Source organism: Podarcis vaucheri, assembly GCF_965113315.1.
Source record: "Podarcis vaucheri genome assembly, chromosome: 13".
Classification (NCBI taxonomy): Eukaryota; Metazoa; Chordata; class Lepidosauria; order Squamata; family Lacertidae; genus Podarcis; species Podarcis vaucheri.
In genome coordinates, this window is record NC_138751.1 from 1,824,633 (window position 1) to 1,846,622 (window position 21,990).

Genomic DNA, 21,990 nt, shown 5'->3' on the forward strand with positions numbered 1-21,990 from the left:
AATAATAATAATAATAATAATAATATATTTATACCCCAGCCACTCTGGGTGGCTTCCAACAGAACACTAAAACACAATAACCTATTAAACATTAAAAGCTTCCCTAAACAGGGCTGCCTTCAGATGTCTTGTAAAAGTCAGGTAGTTGTTTATTTCCTTGACATCTGGTGGGAGGCCATTCCACAGGGCGGGCGCCACCACCGAGAAGGCCCTCTGCCTGGTTCCCTGTAACCTCACTGCGAGAAGTGAGGGAACCGCCAGAAGTCCCTCGGTGCTGGATCTCAGTGTCCGGGCTGAACGATGGGGGTGGAGACGCTCCTTTAGGTATACTGGACCGAGGCTGTTTAGGGCTTTAAAGGTCAGTTCCAACACTTTGAATTGTGCTTGGAAACGTACTGGGAGCCAGTGTAGGTCTTTCAGGACCGGTGTTATGTGGTCTCCCAGTCACCAGTATAGCAGCTGCATTCTGGATTAGTTGCAGTTTCTGGGTCACCTTCAAAGGTAGCCCCACGTACAGCGCATGGCAGTAGTCCATGTGGGAGATAACTAGAGCATGCACCACTCTGGAGAGACAGTCTGCGGGCAGGGAGGGTCTCAGCCTGCGTACCAGATGGTCTGATGTGTACCAGATGCTGCCTCCTTCCTTGGGGCAGGTCTAAACCACGTGTGAGAGAGAGAAAGGAGATCTTGAGAAAGGTTTTGGTCTGGAGGAGCCAGGAAGGAGGGAAGCCCGTCGTCCCCCCCCCCGCAAGGGCTGCCCCCCCGCCTCTCCTCGGCAGCTTCCTTCCTTCCTTCCAGCTCTTGCTTCAGATCCAGAGGCAGAGAGAGGAGCTACGTGCTGCAGCAACAACAGCAGCAGCCCCCGTCTCCCTCCGTCCGTGTCCTGCGCCTGAACCCCTTGGCGTCCTTCCCTGCACACACGACTGCTTCAGAAGGGGCTCCTCCCACTATCCTGGCAACAGAGGCAGGCAGGAAGAGAGGAAGAGGCAACACACACAAGCCCCGGATCAAGGCCGCTCCGCTGCCCAGCCCCAAGAGCATAGGAGGAGCATCTGTCGGACCAGACCCAGCGTCCTGTCCTCAGAACTGAGGAATCTCAGATAGACTGCCCTTGGCCCTGGAGGTTCCATCAGGACATCGGAAGAGCCCGGCTGCTGGGTCAGGCCACAGGGGCCCACGGAGCCCAGCAGCTTGTCCTCACGGGGGGCCGGCCAGACGCCCATTATGGGAAACCAGCAAGCAGGATCCGGGCGCAAGAGGAACTCCTCCGTGAATCTGTCTAATCCTCTTGTAGGTTCCCGAAAGGAGGATGTGAAGGGGAACGAGAGAGGGGTTAAGGTGGGGGACGAGGTGTCTTTGCAGCAGCATTTCCAAGCCTGGTGCTTTCCAGATTTGGCATTTTTTTGGACTACAACTCCCATCAGCCCCCAGCCAGCATGGCCAATAGTCAGGGAGGGCACCGGGTTGGGGAAGGCTGCGTCAAAGGGTTGCAGGCAGACTCAGGCCCGGCTTCTCCTTCAGAGGGATGCAAGTTGCGGCACTAAATCACCCCCCCCCCCGCATCCTAGCTATAACGGAGAAAATTACACATAATTTGAGATTTCAGCTACAACCTCCAGACGCTATTTATACGATCTGGCATTCCTTTCTTACATATACAGCGGAACCATCCTTTTCGAGACAACCTTCGTCACAAAGCTGGCAAATCAGGAACTAGACTTGATCACCTAAGGCGGCTGGTATTCTTTTTACATGGAGACAACATCTATTATTCCCACTTTTTCTTTTCTCGCCTACTTCAACCCACGTACTTATTCGACGTGCCCCTTTCATAGTTTCGCTTTTCGTCTTTTCATTCCCATCTCCTTTTTTAACGGCTCTCCCTGTTTTAGACACATTATAAAACCAAATTTTAAAATCTTTAGTAAGGCTGGGCGATAGGACATAACCTAGGTTTGAACTCCATATCGTGATAACGGTTTCATAAGATTTTACCTGGCAATATATCGCGAATCGTGATGAGCATCTGTGGGAAAAGCCATGAAGCCAGCCATAGCTTCAACTCTGTTTAAGACATCGTGATATGTTGGTATATCACAATGTTTATCTGGTGGTATATCACGGTATTGAAAACCAGACATTGTCTAGCCCTAATCTTTACCAAACGCCTACCCCAAACGTATTTTTCAAGGCCTAGTAACTTGATTTGGAGAGATCATCTCCAGTAGGCAGACATCTGCAATGGACAGGGGTGCAACTGCAGGTAGATATGACCCATAGATTGTCACCTGAGGCCCTTCTTTGTGCTGCCTCCTCCACGGAAGGAACATCAAAACGGGGCCTTTTCGCCGGTGGCTCCCCATTTGCAGAATGCTCTCCTTAGGGAAGCCCGCCAGGCGCCATCACTGTATATCTTCAGACGCCAAGCAAAAACATCCCTCTTCAGCCAGGCCTTCAGCTACCTGTGGCCTTTTAGAGCTGAGGCTCGTTGGTTGCTTTTAATGCGACCCCCCTGCCCTGGTTTTAACACACATATATTTTTGCACGTCATTTTGTAAGTGGCTTTGAGTTGCCATGGCAAAAAAAAGAGTGACTAATTAATTTAACTAATAAATAAAGAGCAGCGATCATCACGCCATGCGCATGGGAGGAGTTGCCATGGCGAAAAAGAGAGACACTAATTTAATAAATAAATAAAAGAAATAAGAGAGTGGCGATGGTCGTGCGATGCGCATCTGAGGTTAGGCCTAGGTGTTCCACGGGCTCAGTTGCCCCCCTGCCCGCCCCTGTGCGGAAACGGCCCCCTTGGCCCACCCCCCAAAAGGAAGGAGGGGAGATCCGCCCTGAAGCCAGTCAGCTCCCCTCCTGGAGGGCAGAGAGAAAGGGGCTGCCTTGCAAACTGATCTCTTGCAGAACCGCCAGGCATTTTTGCAGCTGGCCTGTCTCCTGCAAAGGCGAACCAAGGAGGCAGCTGCCCCTTCCTCTCCCTCTCCTTCCCACCCCCCCAGCCAGAGCACAGGGGAGGGGGAAACGACACCCCCCCACCCCAGCTAAAAATAAGAGCTGGGGAAAAAGAAACCCCCAACCCACCAGATGTTTCCTTTCTGGGATAAAAGGAGGACTTTTTGAAGAAGTCGCTGCTGCTGGCTGGCCGGCTGCACATTCCTCGCAGGTGGAAACGTTGGGTGGGAGCCAGGAGGGAGCCTGGCTTTGGGGGGGGGGGCTTCTCCTCTAGCTAAAGGTGCTCTGATGGGGAGCCATCCTTGGGCGTGAGCAAGAGGGGACAGGAAGAAGGCCCCCAGAAGACAAGGCTGCAAAGCCTGCAGTCCCCTCTTGCTCACGCCCAAGGATGGCTCCAGGGGGGACATGGAGGCCACTAGTGAGTATTCTTATATTTATATCTCACTTAAACCTGGCAGGGTATCTCTGGGAGAAGAATCATAGAATCATAGAGTTGGAAGAGACCACAAGGGCCATCGAGTCCAACCCCCTGCCAAGCAGGAAACACCATCAGAGCACTCCTGACATATGGTTGTCAAGCCTCTGCTTAAAGACCTCCAAAGTAGGAGACTCCACCACACTCCTTGGCAGCAAATTCCACGGTCGAACAGCTCTTACTGTCAGGAAGTTCTTCCTACTGTTTAGGTGGAATATTCTTTCTTGTAGTTTGGATCCATTGCTCCGTGTCCGCTTCTCTGGAGCAGCAGAAAACAACCTTTCTCCCTCCTCTATGTGACATCCTTTTATATATTGGAACATGGCTATCATATCACCCTTAACCTCCTCTTCTCCAGGCTAAACATGCCCAGCTCCCTTAGCCGTTCCTCATAAGGCATCGTTTCCAGGCCTTGGACCATTTTGGTTGCCCTCCTCTGGACACGTTCCAGTTGGTCAGTGTCCTTCTTGAACTGTGGTGCCCAGAACTGGACACAGTACTCCAGGTGAGGTCTGAACAGAGCAGAATACAGTGGCACTATTACTTTCCTTGATCTAGATGCTATACGCCTATTGATGCAGCCCAGAATTGCATTGGCTTTTTTAGCTGCCGCGTCACACTGTTGGCTCATGTCAAGTTTGTGGTCAACCAAGACTCTGCTGCTCCAGAGAAGCGGACTTGGAGCAATGGATCAAAACTACAAGAAAAGGCAGAGGAGTAAACCCTATGGAAATCCAGAGAGAGGTCCCTAAGATTGTTGGACAATGCCTTGTACGCCTCTGTCCAGCAACTCTCAACCTTCTTCCTTCAAAGAGCACAAGGTGGCGTATCTATTTCTCCCCCTGCCTCGCCACAACAACCGTGTGAGGAGGGTAATAATAATAATAATAATAATAATAATAATTTATTATTTATACCCCGCCCATCTGGCTGGGCTTCCCCGGCCACTCTGGGCAGCTTCCAAAAGAATATTAAAATACTATAATACATCAAACATTAAAAGCTTCCCGAAACAGGGCTGCCTTCAGATGTCTTCTAAAAGCCTGGTAGTTGTTGTTCTCTTTGACATCTGGTGGGAGGGTGTTCCACTGGGCGGGAGCCACCACCAAGAAGGCCCTGTGCCTGGTTCCCTGTAACTTGGCTTCTCTCAGTGAGGGAACCGCCAGAAGGCCCTCGGTGCTGGACCTCAGAGTCCGGGTAGAACGATGGGGGTGGAGACGCTCCTTCAGATATACTGGACCAAGGCCGTTTAGGGATTTAAAGGTCAGCACCAACACTTTGAATTGTGCTCGGAAACGTCCTGGGAGCCAATGTAAGTATTTCAGGACCGGTGTTATGTGGTCTCCAGCTCCAGCCGGAAGAGCTGTGCCCCCATGAGCCCCCCCCCCGCCATGTGGCCCTGCAGGGGCTGGTGGGAGTTGTAGTCTGAGCGGTCTGGACGGCGCCAGGACTGGGGAAGGCTGTCTTCAAGCGAATGTTCGCGCAAACCTCCCAGGGCTGAGATCTGCAAATTGTCAGCAGACAGCTGAGAGGCCTGGCGTGAGTGTGTGTGTGTGTGGGGAGGTCTATGGGGACTGGAGGGACCCCGTCCCCCTCTGACAGCCGTCTCTCTCTCTCTCCGCCTCCCCCCCGAAACAAGAGTCCCATTTCACAGCTGCCATTGGCATTAACATTCCTCAGGCAAGGCGGCCAGGCCGGCCGGCCGCCCGAGACACCCTGTGGGGAAGCTGTGGGGCTGGCCCCGTCCTGCTCCCCACTCGCTCTGCAAGCCCACTTCAGGCTAAAATCACAGATTCCGACACACAGGGGTGCTTGAGTCCACGGCCCCCTCCACCAGTGGGAATATCCCAAGCCAGGGGGGCATCCCTTCTGCAAGCCACACAGAGAAAACGGAATAGCTACGCTCTGCCTCCACAGTTTACTTATTCATTTATTTTCAAAGGATCATAGAATTGTCGAGCTGGAGGGGAACCCAGGGGTCATCTAGTCCAACCCCAAAAAATGATATTCCGCGGCAGTAAGAATACTTATTGCAAAGTACTGGAAGACACAAGATCTACCCACCTTGGAGGAATGGCAGATGAAGGTGATAGACTACATGGGACTGGCAGAAATGACTGGCAGAATCCGAGACCAGGGAAGAGAGATGGCGGCAGAAGATTGGAAGAAATTTAAGTACTATCTTGGGAAATATTATAAAATTAGTGAATGTTAGATTGATGTTGGACTGAATCTAAGTGGTTACCAGCTTTAATGATTAAGATAATTGGGGGGAAAAGAAGAAAGAAAGGTGTAAAATTAAGTGAAAATTAAGGGTGAGGACTTGCTGAATGAATAATTTGAATTGGAATACAAAAAGGGGAGGTATGAGGTCCGAGAAATAAGTTAAAAGAAAACAAGTGAATGAAATTATATGTGTTTTTAATTTTTGTTTTTTGTCTTTTTTGTATAAACTTTGAAAAGTTAATAAATATATTTTAAAACAAAAATAAAAAAACCCCACAAAAATGATATTCCGCCTTTTATATCCCGCTTTTTTCTATAAGGAGCTCAAGGTGGGGTACATGCATCTCTCCCCCCCCGGGGCTCATTTAACCCCCACAACAGCCCTGTGAGGGAGGTCAGACGGATGGAAGGCTGTGACTAGCTCAGTAGGAGATGGTATTAACAGGTAGGATTGTAAGTTGTGTTTATCTGTAACAACAGCAGCAAGAATATTATTGGCACAAAAAAATGGAAACGAGAAGAGCTACTGACGAAAGAAGAACGGAGGACGAAGTTGATGGACTATGCAGAATTAGATAAATGAGCAGGAAGGATTCAAAACCTGCGAGATCAGAGATTCTTAGAGGACTGGGGTAAATATATGAATTACTTGAAAAGTAACTGTGATGAACAGATTATGCTAGTAGGACTGCAAGAAGTTTTGTAAGGTGGATCATTTGAAATATTGCAAGAAAGACTATGAAAAGAATTATTAGCGAAGGACAATTAAATGCAATATAGAAATTAAGAAATGCAAAATAAGTGATAAAGAACGGAAAATCACCAGAGGTGTTGACGGAAGTCTAAAATGTTGCATAAGATGAGAAGATATGTTGTTTGACTGTTGGAACTGATATATTAAAAAAATCAATAAAAATGTGTGTGTGTGTGTGTGTATGTGTATGTATGTATGTGTGTGTATGTATGTATGTATGTATAACGTCGCACAGACACCCCGACTCTTACACGGGAAGACACCCGAAGACACCAAAACCTGCATTCCTGTACCCGTGAAAATCTACGAAAGCAAATATATATATATATATATATATATATATATATATATGGCAGCAACTAGCCCTAGGTCAGCCAGCAAACTCCATGGCCAAATGGCGATTTGAACCCTGGATCGGTGCCCCCCCCAGCTTCACTTCCTGCAACTTCCTCGCCCCCAGAAACAGGGCCAGACCTCTACCTAGCTGAAAGCAGGTGGATAGCACCTTCCCTTCTCCCCCGCCCAAGGCCTGGCCCCTCTTGCGGTCAAATTCCATAATCAAAGAATTGCGAGGGACACCCCAAAGGTCATCTAGCCCAACCCACCGCAAAGTGCTAAGTCATCCCTGACAGATGGTCACCCCCTCTGTTTTAAAACCCCCAGCCAAGACCCGCCACCTTCCCAGGAAGTCCGCTCCACTGTCAAACAGCTCTTATCTTACCCTCCAAAAGTTTCCCCCACCCTGGATCTGGCAGTTTCTCTTGCCTGGACCCTTTATTTGGGGGGTGGGAATCTGGATTCGAATCAGAGGAAGCGTTTGTCCCTCTGCTGTGGTGGGCAGCCCCTCTCTCCCCCCCCCCCAGATTTCCATCTCTTCTCACGTCCCAAACGCCTTCTCCTCTCTGTGGGGTCCCTGCTTTATCTCAGGAGTTTGCTGCACTGCGGGACAAGGAAGGCGGCTTTCAGCCTCTGTGCTCTTTCTCACAGCCCTCCTCTCCGAGATAAGCAGCGGAGGCAGCTCAAAGTGTGGGAAACCTTCCTAATCGCCCCTGCTGAGGCAGCCAGCACCCAAGGGGCAAGGCGCCTCTTCCTTTTCCCAGCCACTGTCCCTTCGTCTCCCGCAGAACACATGCCAAGAGCAGGAGGAAACCTGGAGTCACAGAGCTGGAAGGGAACCCTGAGGGCTATCCTGACCCGCTGCAATGCAGGAAGAGGCAGCTGTCCCATACGGTACGCAGGATGAGACCCTACCTGCCTGCAGACTGTCTGCCCAGAGTGGTGCATGCTCTGGTTATCTCCTGCCTGGACTACTGCAATGCGCTCTATGTGGGGCTACCTTGGAAGGTGACTCGGAAACTACAACTAATCCAGAATGCGGCAGCCAGACTGGTGACTGGGAGCGGCCGCCGGGACCATATAACACCGGTCCTGAAAGACCTACATTGGCTCCCAGTACGTTTCCAAGCACAATTCAAAGTGTTGGTGCTGACCTTGAAAGCCCTAAATGGCTTCAAAGGCCCAGTAGACCTGAAGGAGCGTCTCCACCCCCATCGTTCTGCCCGGACGCTGAGGTCCAGCGCCGAGGGCCTTCTGGCAGTTCCCTCATTGCGAGAAGCCAAGTTACAGGGAACCAGGCAGAGGGCCTTCTCGGTGGTGGTGCCCGCCCTGTGGAACGCCCTCCCACCAGATGTCAAAGAGAAAAACAACTACCAGACTTTCAGAAGACATCTGAAGGCAGCCCTGTTTAGGGAAGCTTTTAATGTTTAACAGACCACTGTATTTTAATACTTTGTTGGAAACCGCCCAGGGTGGCTGGGGAGACCCAGCCAGATGGGCGGGGTATAAATAAATTATTATTATTATTATTATTATTATTATTATTATTATTATTGAACCTGCCACGGGCCTAACACGCAGCCACCTATCACCCATTCCAGCCACCAAAGAGAGACTAGCCCACAGAACGCTTAACTGCCCACATGTGGCTTCCAACGCTGAATCAACTCCACGAGAAAACTTGGCTCCGTGGGTCTTACATCTGCGTTTTACAAGAATTAAGCTTCTGGTCCTCTGACCACCACCAGCCCATGTCCTGGTCAGAAGAGTTGCCCTGCAAGATCAAAGAAATTGCCTGTCTGGTCCAGTATTCCATTCCCGCTATGGCCAGGCATGTGTCCATTATGGGAAAACTCTCCTACATAGATGCATGAAGGACTTTCTTTTATTGTTCTCCACTTGAGGCCGGCGCAAAAAAACCCTGGGACTCGGGTTCAAGATTCGGACACATCGCGTACGTCAACGAAGCACGGCGATAGTCCAATTTGTTCCAAAAGGCAGAGCCTGGGATTTCCTTCCCCTTTGGCCCTTCGGACTCCTAAATGCCAGGAAATATCTGCAGAGAGACTCTGTACAGGACTCCAGGCGTTGAACCAGCACCCGGCGGGGTAGCCTGCCTGGATTTCTGCACCCTTTTCTAAGTGGGGAGTCCCAGAGTCCTCCTCCTCCCCCCCAGGGTGCTGGCAGGGAGCCAAAGTTGGCCACACTCCACGAACATGGACAGTGTGCACACTAACTCTGCACGCTGGAATAATAATAATAATAATTTATTATTTATACCCCGCCCATCTGGCTGGCTCTCCCCAGGCATTCTGGGCAGCTTCCAACAAAATATTAAAATACAATAGTCCTTCATATATTGTTACAGAAATTACGGGGGGGGCACATCTTTAAAGTTGTTAAATGTTACAAATATTATGCATAAAGGTATCCTTTTAACTTGACAGCTCAGGGAAGTTACCTAGCTTTAAAAATCATATAAAACCAACTCCTTTGCCAGTTTCCTTCATTCCACCGCCAATTCACTTCATTGGCCAAGGACTTGGAAACCACTTTTTCCCCACCATAATCCCTCAAGCGGGAGATGACGTACTCATAGCTGTCAATCGCTGGGCAAAAGCTCTCCTCCGGACTTGCCCAGGTGGCAGACTATGCAAACCAAAGTTCTATTGTCCCTTTGTAGTAGGTGCAGATGGTGACAGCAGTCACAAAATTAAAAGACGCCTGCTTCTTGGGAGAAAAGCGATGACAAACCTAGACAGCATCTTAAAAAGCAGAAACATCACCTTGCCAACAAAGGTCCGTATGGTTAAAGCTATGGTTGTCCCAGTAGTGATGTATGGGACCACATAACACCGGTTCTGAGAGATCTGCATTGGCTCCCAGTACGTTTCTGAGCACAATTCAAAGTGTTGGTGCTGACCTTGAAAGCCCTAAACGGCCTCAAAGGCCCAGTAGATCTGAAGGAGCGTCTCCACCCCCATCGTTCAACCTGGACACTGAGGTCCAGCTCCGAGGGCCTTCTAGCGGTTCCCTCCCTGCGAGAAGCCAAGCTACAGGGAACCAGGCAGAGGGCCTTCTCGGTAGTGGCGCCCACCCTGTGGAACGCCCTCCCATCAGATGTCAAAGAGATAAATAATTACCTGACATTCAGAAGACATCTTAAGGCAGCCATGTTCAGGGAAGTTTTTAATATGTAACGCTATACTGTTTTTAACACTGATTGGGAGCCGCCCAGAGTGGCTGGGGAAACTCAGCCAGATGGGCGGGGTATAAATAATAAATTATTATTATTATTATTATTATTATTATTATTATTATTATTATTATTATTATTATTATTAAAGTGAAAGCTGGACCATAAAGAAGGCTGATTGCCGAAGAATGGATGCTTTTGAATTCTGGTGCTGGAGGAGACTCTTGAGAGTCCCATGGACTGCAAGAAGATCCAACCTCTCCATTCTGAAGGAAATCAGCCCTGAGTGCTCCCTGGAAGGACAGATCCTGAAGCCGAGGCTCCAAGACTTTGGCCACCTCAGGAGAAGAGAAGACTCCCTGGAAAAGACCCTGATGTTGGGAAAGATGGAGGGCACAAGGAGAAGGGGACGACAGAGGGCGAGATGGTGGGACAGTGTTCTCGAAGCTACCAGCATGAGTTTGACCAAACTGCGGGAGGCAGTGGAAGACAGAAGGGCCTGGCGTGCTCTGGTCCAGGGGGTCACGAAGAGTCGGACACGACTAAACAACAAAGTAGGTGGTTAGAATGTACTTCCCAATACATATCCTGTATCCGCCTGTTGCCCCAACACATTCCTCCTATGTTAATCATGTATAAGCCTCCCCTGTTCTGATGTAACAATGATGTAGTGATGATGCTTAATGAACTGGGATAAGATAGAAACTTTTAAAAGTCCTTGTCATCGCATCCTGGGGTTCGAAATTCCTCTTTGAACCTGTTGCACAATAAACTTTGGTCTACAGTTATTTGCTCCGGTTGGCTGGACTCCTTCCTCTATTCTGCAGGAACCCGTAGGATCTGCCCAACGAGCTGGGTGACTGAGCAGCCTCGCACCTAGATTTTTCCGTAACAGATATTAAAAGCTCTTCTGTCTTTTCCTGAGCTCACACAAACTTGACTTGGGCTCCTTTTCCTCCCCGCAAGCGTGGGCTTGGCTTCATTCCGCCCCTTTAATTCTTCCGCAGCTTCCCTTGGAAACGCCAGAGGAGTTGCTGGCGAAGGAGCGGAGATCCAAGGAGTTTGAAAGGGAGGCGTGGGGAGAGAATCGCTTGTTCTTGAGTCAGACCACTGTTCCTTCGAGCGCAGTTCTGGGTGGGAGTCTCTCCTGGAAATGCCAACAGGAATTGAAACTGGCACCTCCCACTGGGCAAAGGGATCACTGGAAAAGACCCTGATGTTGGGAAAGATGGAGGGCACAAGGAGAAGGGGACACAGAGAACGAGATGGTAGGACAGTGTTCTCGGAGCGACAAACATGAGTCTGACCAAACTGCGGGAGGCAGTGGAAGACAGGGGTGCCTGGCGTGCTCTGGTCCAGGGGGTCACGAAGAGTCAGACACGACTAAACAACAACTGGGCAAAGGATTTGGTGCATAACATTCAGATTGCAGACTGGGAAAAGTTGTGCGAAATGGGATTTGAAATTTGCGGCACGTCATACGCTGAAAGAAAATTATATGGAAAGGGTGGTATTTGACTCCTAGCCAGCTAGCAAAAATGTATAGAACAAGTACGGATACCTGCTGGAATTGTAAGGAGGAAAAAGGAACCTTTTATCATATGTGGTGGTCGCGTAAGGTAATAAAAGCTTTCTGGGAAATGATATATAGGAAACCGGGGGGGGGGGGGACTTTTAACCAGAAGCCTTTTTATTAGGAATTGTAGGTACCAATATACTAATGGAGCAGAAAGGACTTTTTATGTACGCGACAACAGCCACACGGATGGAAAGAAGTCGAGAGATGGAATGGCAAATTAAGCTGTTGGACTACGCCAAAACGGCAAAACTAACTGGAAAGCTCAGGAACCAAGAGGATGGAAACTTCAAGAAACTTTTTTAATTTAGCTAGAAGACCACTGTAAGCAGATGAAAACATTAGCAGGATTTCAATATCACTTGTAATCTAATAAACACTATGGATAATACGGAAAGATATAAAATATAGATTAAGTTATAATATGCAGTTGAAAACATTAAACTTAGGACCCACGGAGGAGATGGGGGGAAGGTCTCAAGATTCAGAGAAATCTCTGTATATGGAAATGTATTTGGTTTTATTATAAATCTATATAAATCTGTCTCCTGGTCTGCCCCGCAGAGGACCTTAAATAACCATAGTTTAGAAGTTCTGGGCCCTAAGGAAGTCAGACTGTCCTTCACCAGGGCCAGGGCCTTCTCAGTGATGGTTCCAACCTGGTGGAATGCTCTGTCCCAGGAGCCTGCAGGATTTAACCTCCTTCTGCAGGGCCTGTAAGACAGAGCTATTCCGCCTGGCTTTCAACTTAGCCTGATCTTTTATTCCTCTTCCTTCCCTTTTTATGAAGATTACCCGCTCTGGGATCTCACAGCTAATTCTCCCCTGGTCTCCTTGCTGGCCCAAATAGGACTAATTTAGCCAGCTAGCCCTGGTGATCATCTACTGTTTATTGGATGGATTTCCCCCCCTAAATTGATTCTGAATTCTGAATTTATTGTTATTCACGTTTTAAACAGTATTTTATGCTGTTTTTTGTTGCATCAATTAAGTGTTTTAAATTGGTTGCTAGCTGCCCTGAGCTGGGTTTTCTGAACCGGGAAGGGCGGGGTATAAATTAAAATTAATTAATTATTATTATTACTATACAGTATTTGAAAAATCACATAAAAATGATGGGGGGGGGGAGAACTTTGCTCAGCAGCAGAGAACAGGCCTAGAGTGAAGAGTCCCAAATTTGCCAGCCAGCAGCAGTCAAGAAAGTGGTGGAGGCCCAGACTCGTTGCCCATGGGGAGGGGTCCTCTGACCCCCCCTCCACCACCACCGAGAGCAGCCGCTAGCCAGGAGGACTGTGGTCTGCCTGCAAAGTCCGAGGCAGCCATGTTTCTGAATGCCAGATTTCCGGAAACGGCAGGAAGCGAAAAGTTCTGCTCTTGCTATTGGGTCCTGCTGGTGGGTTTCCCTTGGGGGGGGGGGGCAATCTGCTTGGAAACTGTGAGCACAGGATGCTGGGATGGAGGGGCCCGATCCAGCAGGGCTCGTAGTTTGTTCTTGCGGAGGAGGAAGCAGGTTCGGCACACTCCGGGCCCTGAAGCTACTGCACTCCGGCGTCTGCAACGCCCAAGCATTACGAAGGTCAGGAATTCAGGAGAGATCCCTGTGTGTGGACAGAGAAAACGTCTCCAGTGACCAAGGGATCCACCATCAGATCACATAGCATGTCCATGGCTACAGCCTGCACCAAAAAAAACCACACACTGTTTCGTAGGGCCACAATGGCACAAAAATGTGGTTACAAAGCACGGATCCACATGGATCCTCAGGATTTTTGCATTGGGCTACCCCAAAATCACCGTCAAATCACACGCCTGTGGCTACAGAATGAACCACAAAAATCATACATCCACTGTTTCGTTCAGAATATTTTTTTGTTTGTTTTCCTCCTCTAAAAACTGGGCGTGTCTTATGGTCAGGTGCGTCTTATGGAGCGGAAAATACAGGTACCTCTTGGGCCATTGAAAGTCTGAAAGACTTCAGGTCGCCTCCAAGAACAAAAAAATGGTGGAAAGCGCAACCCCCCCCCCACCTAGCAGGGACCAGCTGCAAGGGGATCAAAGAGGCTTCCCCAGTTGAAAAGCAGCACACAAAACTTTCCTTTGTCCACACCGAGGGAGGTGTCTAGAATCCCCTGCAGAAGGGGGAGGCAGAAAAACATGCCAGATGTCTTCCACTCCCTGAAACCAGATCCAGACCTCTCTTGCCGCGCACACACTTTTGTCTCAGCCTTTTTCCTTTCTCCAAACGCACCACGACCCAAACTTCCAGCCCTCGGTTGGGGAGAAGTGTTTGGAAACGAGGCTGACAAGTGTTTCCTGGAGGCCAAGGAGCCTAACGGGGGGGGGGGGGTGTTGTTCCAGGGTTTGGAAGGAGGCCTGTGCCTTGCACACTGAACCCCCCCCCTTCCACCAGACCTTTGCCACCCTGATCCTCGCCGACACACTAAGCTGCCAACCCAGGTGTGGCTGCAGGTGAAATCTCACTGTGCTGAGAGCTGGGGACTTCCATGTCCCCAAATAATAATAATAATAATAACAATAATTTTTATTTTTAACCCGCCCTCCCCAGCCAAGACCGGGCTCAGGGCGGCTAACACCAGATATAAAACAACTGAGAGAAATACAACTTAAAAAAACAAGATTAAAATCCAACATTGAAATGCAGCCTCATTTCAGCACAAACTCAAAAACTTTTTTGGGGATGAAAACGTCAAGTCTTCACCAAGGCCAACTATCCAGACTGGTCCTATGTGGGCCAGAGAAAAGCCAGGGAAATCCCCAAATAGGAGTTCCAACACAGGAGGAGAAAGGAAAAAAGGAAAGAGGGGGAGGGGATCAAGTTGATTCCAAGCCAAAGGCCAGGCAGAACAACTCTGTCTTACAGGCCCTTACAGATCTCGCAGGGCCCTGGTCTCATGAGGCAGAGTGTTCCACCAGGCCGGGGCCAGTGCTGAAAAGGCCCTGGCTCTGGTTGAGGCTGATCTGACTTCCTTAGGGCCCGGGACCTCTAGGGTGTTGCTATTTATGGACCTTGAGGCTCTCCGTGGGGCAGACCGGGAGAGGCGGTCCTGTAGGTACGAGGGTCCTAGGCCGTGAAGGACTTTCAAGGTCAAAACCCGCATCTTAAATAATGCACAGTCCCAGACCCTATGCCCGACCTGGACCCCCACCAGCAAGCCAGGGCCCCTCCCCTGCCCACAAACCTCCAGCAGACCCCACCTTTGCACCACACCCTTCGACAACCTGGGGCCAGGTGTTTTGCACCACAGCTCGCAGCATGGCCGGGTCCCCCCCAGGGCCAGCGTCGTATAGCCGTGTTGGCTGGGGCTGATGGGAGTTGCAGTCTCAAACCCCTGGCTGGGGGAGGTTGCTCTACCCCCCGTTTCAAGGAAGGAACCCCCTGGGGGGGTTAAATTCTTCTCGAGGCAACTTGCCAGATCTCCGACACAGGAGCCCACATGTTTGGGAGGGACGCTGCCTCGTTGCGGTGCCCCGGCCAGTTACTAGGGTCCCTCGCCAAGGCAAATATTAGCTCACAGCTTCTTCCCAACAGTAACAGAGGGGAGACTGCTGGCACTCAGGAGTCCTTCCTCAGCACCTAGGAGACCCAAACAAATCAGGGTGAATTCTCTCTCTCTCACTCTCTCTCTCTCTCTCTCTCTCTCTCTCACACACACACACGCACGCAGGTACTAATAAGAAATATCTCGAAAACTGAAATGGAGTGTGTTCAGTTTACGATACGATAACCTTTATTGTCATTGTCCCATACAGGACAACAAAATTGAAAAGTCTACATAAAACATTCAAAAACCAACAAGCCTGCTATCGCAGCTATCCCAACCTGGTTAGCCCCCTAAAAAATCTGATACCCCATTTTAAATACAATATACTCCCACAGAGACTGCTGACACTACATTTAAAACCAGAATTGCATTTGGATAGAAACTGTTTCTCAAGCGGCTAGTCCTGGCCTTTATAACCCTGGACCTTCTTCCAGAAAGCAGAAGCTGAAAGAGATCATTTCCGGGGTGCGCACTGTCCTGCGCTATCTCTGCAGCTTTCTTATGGCACCTGGAAGCGTAGATTTGATCCAAGGTGGGAAGAGGGCACCCAATTATTCTCTCCACAGTCTTTGCAACCCTGGACAGCATTGTTTTTTCCCTGACGGTGCAGCTCTCAAACCACACACACAGACCATACGTTAATACACTCTCCACAGTACAATGGTAACATGCCATCAACAGGTCCATCAACAGGTTTAAATTAAGTGCCGCTTTTTAAACCCAAGTCAGGTGGGATGGGGGCTGCTTTCAGGGTGATGGGGCAGAGGAATGGGGTAGGGGGCCTTCCTGTGCTGCTGCCCCGGCAGGGCTCAGTGGGGCTTTGCTGGCCCTGTGGGGTTTTGTTGCTCCTGCTAAACTACTCAGGCATGTGCCAAAGGGAGAGTTTCTCCAGGGTTGGCTTGGCCTGTGGCTTGAATCGGGGGTACAGCTGCAACAAAACACATCTCTCTTGCGCTGTAACTATCCGAAACGCACTCTTCCATTGTCTCCCGAGACAGGCGGATGCCAGCCAGCCAACTTAAGGCGTGCAAAACGTAGAGCGAGGCTCTTCCTGCGCGCCCTGCGCTCCAGGTGCCTGTGAACGAGCGGGGAAGGCCCCACGGGGCCCTAGACTCTGGCAGGTTGTTGTGTGGGTGCTCTGCAGTGCTTTTGCTGGGGGCTCGAGTCCTGGGACCTCCCTCTCCTTTGGCCCCAACACGACTGGGGTGTTTTCTTTGCCTGCAGAAGCTGAAAGGGGTGGTGGATGCTCCCCTCTGACGTGTCCGTGGCAGGGCGCGACCCCTCTCTCCTCCTCCCCAACCCCATGCCCTATGGAGCGAGGGCACTGCGATGTGGCTGTGGGGCATTCTGTGCCATCTTGACAGCTGTGGTGTCGCCGGCTGCCTTCTCCTCATGGGGGCGTCGCGGATGGCAATATCCGTAACTGGCAAAGTGGGCCGCAGATTCCCTTTACATTTGGTGGCGGAGAACCTGACTTTCTTTAGCCTTTCTGCCCTCCACTTCCAGGTATTTGGCGTGCAGGTTCCATGTTGGCTTACCTGCAAAATGTCTCTGGACCCGGCCACCCACCTGTTAAATCCCGTGTGTGTGAGAACATTTCAGAACGTTGCCGGAAAAGATGAAGATAGGGTTCGCTCCCTCTGCCACCTTCCGAAAGGTCCATTTCCCTGGTTGTTGTTTGGTGGTGTTGTTTTTTTGGAAACAGACAGGGAAGTGCCTGGGAACAGCCACAGACTCGTCGCTTTCCTATGCTTCCAGCAGACTCATGCCAGAACCAGATGCTTAAATAGGTCAGGACAGGTCCTGGGGGCAGATTCGCCCTACAATCCCCCCTTTCTTCTGCTCGCTCTGACACTCCAAACATGGACACAGAGGGCCTTGCTTCTGTTTCCAAAACACAAGCCGAGAAATTCGGCGAGACTCCTTGAAGCCAAAGAACTTGTTAAGGAAACATAAATTCCTGGAGGAAGCCACATCACATCATAGGGTACAAGAAGGGTCACCTACGGCTGGTGTGAGATCGCCCATTAATCCAGCCAGCAGTCACTCCCCCCGCCCAAAAAATATTTCCAGCTAGCTTAAATTTTCACCCTGGCAGGGTTGCCATGTGTCCTCTTTTTCCAGGACGCGCCCTCTTTTTCACGGGTATTTAAAAGGAGAGTTGCCATAGCAATATATGGTTAAAAGTAGAAGTCGGCAAATGTGTCCTCTTTTTTTGCTCTTCAGAACGTGGCAGCCCTAGCAGGCCCCTAAAAATATTGGAAAGCAGCCTGTGAGTTGGTTGAAGGGACTATATAGAAAAGGGCAGAGGGGGCAAGGAATGTTTACTCCAGAGGAGAAGACACCGGGAGGGATGGTAGATGCACGAGAGCAGGAAGGGAAAATACGGTAAGGGGCTTCAAGTATGCAGAAATGGGCGACTCACTGGTTCTTCCCAGCGGCCAAGAGGAGGAGGTGGGTGGGTGGAAGAAAGAGGAGAATCAGAGGAGCTTGTCTGGATCCTCGGCCGGCTGCAGAAACACTCCCAATTATAATCCAATCGACATTCCATGAAAGAACAGCTTCATTTCCGCAGGATGTTGCAATGGGCCACGCGACTCTCTTTCATGAAAAAGCACATGGAAGGAGGCATGTGAGAGGAGCCCCCCCCCCCCGCTGCAAAGCAGAGAAGCAACTGCCCCCCACCCCTCTTTCTCCCCAGAAGGGCAGGCAGGCAGGCACGCACACAGAGGGCAGGTCTCTCTGCCCGCTGTGCATCTGACGTAGGGTGAGATGGCACAACCCAACTGGGCTTGTCGAGACAGACGTCTTGGAATGTGGTGCCCAGGGCAACCATGCCCGGGCTTAGCTGTTGGCACCCGGGGAGAATACCTGAAGCCGCAGGTGGCGAGAAGGGAAGACCAAACCTCTCGGAAGACGGGCGGCTCAGCCCAAGAAGACCACCTCCCAGCGACACGGCTCTTTCACAGCCACCAGTAACACAGATCTCCCCACGCCCTGGCAAGTGCAAACAGGGCAAGCCACTACGATGTCCATGCGCACCTCAGGGCTTTGGCGCCGATAGCTACAACGCAATTTGGGGAAGGGGATTGATCCCAGCAGCGGGTCGAGAGAGGAATAAATATGGAAAACAGCCCCAAATCCCACACTGGACGCTTGTTGCCACTCCCTCTGGAAAATAAGCTAAAATGGAGAAAATTGCACCTCGTTTGAGATTTCGACAAGGGCTACAACCGCCAGGTGCTTTTTATATGAGCTGGCATTCCTTTGTTACACGTACAGCAGAACCGTCCTTTTCAAGACAGGCCTCGTTGCAAGCCTGGCAAATCTGGAACTGTATTTAACAGTCTGATTAACGCTGACAGTTTCTACCTGGACTCATATGCAACTACGCGTCCCACGTATGTGTTTTGCAGTCTTGTTTTTCATCTGTTTTTAGAGCTGCTATATATACATTATAAAATGAAATGATAGCAACAAAGAACCCTTTGCCAAAAGAAAGAGAGAGATATGAATGGCACAGAATCATTTATTCAGGTCTGAATCCTCATCCTCCAAAAGGTCTGAGCAGTCAGCAATCCATTTTATTATTATTTTGAAAGCCTCATGCCGCACCTCACACAAGCTTGCTCCGGAGCCCTTTCAGGATCCAGCAAATCACCGAAATGATAATGTAACTAAAAAAAGTTAGATTTAATTTCCGTTGCCAGAAGAAGAAGAAAAAAAGAGGTTTCTGTCTCCACCTTCGATGGCCGCTCGGCTGAAAATGAAAGGGTGGCAAACCCGCCTAAGTACCACCTTGGCAGGAGCGTCCTCTCGCTTCCACCAGGGCAGCTGGCGGAAGGCAGACGCCTAAAGGTTTTGCAACAGAAACTGAGCGACTGCTTTGTTAATCATAGTATCTCTATGCATGTACGTGTGTGAGAGAGCAAAGTCTTTAATGCCTGATGTCTCATTGCGTTGGAAGCTGGCCATAGTGGCTGGGGTAACCCAGTCAGATGGGTGGGGTACAAATAATAAAATTATTGTTATTATTAGACTCTCTCTCTGTCTGTGTATAAATATATAAACACACCCCGAGCATCAAGAGCTCCACCACGACTTATGTTCATCTTCCCTGACCTGGTGCCCTCCACCTGCATCGAACTACAACTCCCAGCAGCTCCACTGGCTGGGGCAGATGGGAATTGCGGTCTAAGTCGGGGACAGCTGACTGAGGCTTCTGGCTCCCAGGACTTGGATATCAGTGCCAAGGCAGCACACGGCACAACAGAATCGCAAGAGGAAGCCCTTCGCCCCTGAAGCCTGGGCAAAGGGATGGGGAGGGAGAGGCTGGCATGCCGCTGCGAGGACATTTCACCCCACAGCTGCCCCTCGACGTTTCCCGTGAAGGTGGCAGTGCTGGAGCACCTCTGTGCGTGCATCAAGGAGCTTTGGCTGGCAAGGGGCAGGCTGCAATGCCAGCTCAGCCGCAGAGCACACCGGGGCAGCTGCGGGCAACACACTAACTGCCGTGAGGATGCTTGCACGCACACATGCCCCCCCCCAAATCCTCAGAGGCAAAGCAGGAAGTCCATGTGCCTTGACAGAGACACACCCTTGACGCAGGGACTTCCGCCACCCGAGTCTGAGATTGCGCCACACAACTCTCCCTCCGCAACGACGGGCTGTTGTGTAAACTGGCCTACTACTTCCCCTTGCAATCCAGAGGTCCCTTCGCCCTCAAAAGCGACACTGAATATCTATATGCACACACACAGAGAGAGAAAGGGCATGCTTCGGAAACGAGAGTCTGGGGTGGTGCATTTCGCCTGCGGAAAGAGAGAGATGGAAGCCTCGTAATTGAATTTGGGCCAGAAACTGCTCAGCCGCTGCCCATTCCTCCCCAAATCCAAAGGCTTGGACCTGGGCAAGGCTCCTCCCCAGGTCACAAGGAGGTTGAGGAGAGAAAACAGCCACTTTTGCTTAGGCAACACAGAGCTGCAAGGTGTGCCAGCCCTGGGCTTGGAGGCGAAAGCGAGGTCACCGCTGCAGCCAAAAGGTGGCCTGGCACAGCTGAAGGAGGGGGGGGTGCTGCTTCCCCAACAGGGCTGAAAAGAAGCAGGCGGTGCTTAGAAAGGCAGGGCCAAGATCCGCTGCGCAGGATGGGTGCTGAAGGGGGGCCAGGGGCTTCTCCAAATGGAGGCAGGGGCACTTTCCTTCTCAGAACGCAGGGCTGGCTCAGCTGTTTTGGGAATGTCCCCCAGGGGGACATTTCAGTCCCCAACCCCAAGGGACAACAGCCCCATAGCCCCCAAAGGCCCAGACAGCTGGGTCCAGGTCAAGGGAAGCACCAGTCCCGCTCGATCCTGCCTTGGTCAGATCCTGCCTAGAGTCCTGTGTCCAGGGTTCAAAATTCGCCAGGCGCATTTTGCACCTGCCTATCGGCCACCTGCGACCAGGTGAAGATGCCCGGATGGTGCCTGACGTCTCCACCACCTGGAGATCCTTGGATCTTGACTGTTTTCACACTCTAGCAACACAGCCTGCCAAATTCCATCTGCGATATTTTACCTGCACAATCAGAACGAGTTTCAGGAACCAAAAAGTCATACTGGAAAACAAGACTTCTGAGCCGCCTGGCACAAAAATGGCAACTGTTTTGACGACTGTAACCCTGGTTCAAGGAGCCATTTGGCGCCTGGCTTATTTACCAGAGCTCCTAATACCACCTGAGTCCAGTTCTGCGCACCCCAGTTTAATAATATTCACAAGCTGGAAGATGTGCAGAGGAGGGGAGCCAAGATGATGGAGGGTCTGGAAACCAAGCCTTGTGGGGAAAGATTGAAGGAGTTGGGGATGTTTAGCCTGGAAAAGAGGAGGCTGAGAGGATATATGACAGCCATCTTCAATTATCTCAAGGAAGATGGAGCAAGCTTGTTTTCTCCTGCTCCGGAGGGTAGGACTCGAACCCTTGGCTTCAAGTGACAAGAAAGGAGACTCTGACTAAACATCGGGAAGAACTTCCTGGTGGCAAGAGCTGGATGAGAGAGAAACCAGCTCTTCTTCACTGGAGGTTTTTAAAGCAGAGCTTGGGAGCCCACCTGTCAGGGATTACTGAGCTGTGATTCCTGCGCTCCAGGGGGGTCAGGCTAGATGACCCTCGGGGGTCCCTTCCAATGCTACAATTCTGTTTCGATGAGCTAACCGCGATGGTGCCGGCCTCGCCCCCACACCACAGCAGCAGCCACCATCCCGATCCTCAGGGGCTGCACACAAGCGTTCCAGACCCGAACAATAAAGGATATCCTATTGCCGTTTCCACCCCTTCCCGGCAGGCCGAGGTGCGAGGCTGACCTCTGGAAGGGTAGCTTCCGATGGGCCGGGATCTGCTCACCCTCCAACGTGCCGCTTCTGGGCTCAGGGCAACACCTTGGGGTCAAAGGTCCCCCTCCAGACCGGCCACTTCCTGCTGCCGGCCACCGATCTGAGAGCCAGAAGCGGGTTTTTCAGGCACAGAGCGTTGCCAAACTACAGCAAACGTCAGCTAGGGAGCTGCGATTCCACACACTGCCCTGGCTATGCGCCTCAGTGCTTCCCTCTGCAAAATGGGAGCAGCGGGGGAATGACCTCTCACAGGCGATATGAAGAGGGAAAGGCGTTTGGGACTTGAAGATGGGCTTCCCAGATCAGAGGCCAGCTCTCTTTTCAGAGGACCACGCCCTCGACGGCTCCTCCAGATTCAGGGACTGCGGAACTCCCTGCCACAGGAGTGACGGCCACCAACGTTAAAAGAGGATGGGACAAATGCATGATGGAGGAGGAGGCTATCCATGGTTGCGAGCCCCAATGGCCCTGCGGTGCCTCCGCCGCTGGAGGAAGAAATGCTTCTGTACACCAGCTGCTGAAAACCACTCAGAAGGG

The 21,990-nt window shown here is 50.9% G+C and overlaps 1 protein-coding gene and 1 long non-coding RNA gene across 4 annotated transcripts in view; one reads left to right on the forward strand and one right to left on the reverse strand.

The window, feature by feature from the left end:
• Positions 1-21,990, forward strand: part of LOC309518129 — a 132,160-nt gene that overhangs the window by 64,356 nt on the left and 45,814 nt on the right. The window contains exon 5 of one of the 2 annotated variants that reach the window (XR_014213336.1): positions 21,887-21,896. The exons of the other annotated variant lie outside the window; for it this stretch is intronic. This is a non-coding gene — a long non-coding RNA (uncharacterized lncRNA). Of the gene's footprint in view, positions 1-21,886; positions 21,897-21,990 lie in introns of those variants that run through there. 2 annotated transcript variants of the gene reach the window in all.
• Positions 1-21,990, reverse strand: part of LRCH4 (leucine rich repeats and calponin homology domain containing 4) — a 68,612-nt gene that overhangs the window by 32,641 nt on the left and 13,981 nt on the right. The window lies entirely within an intron of this gene.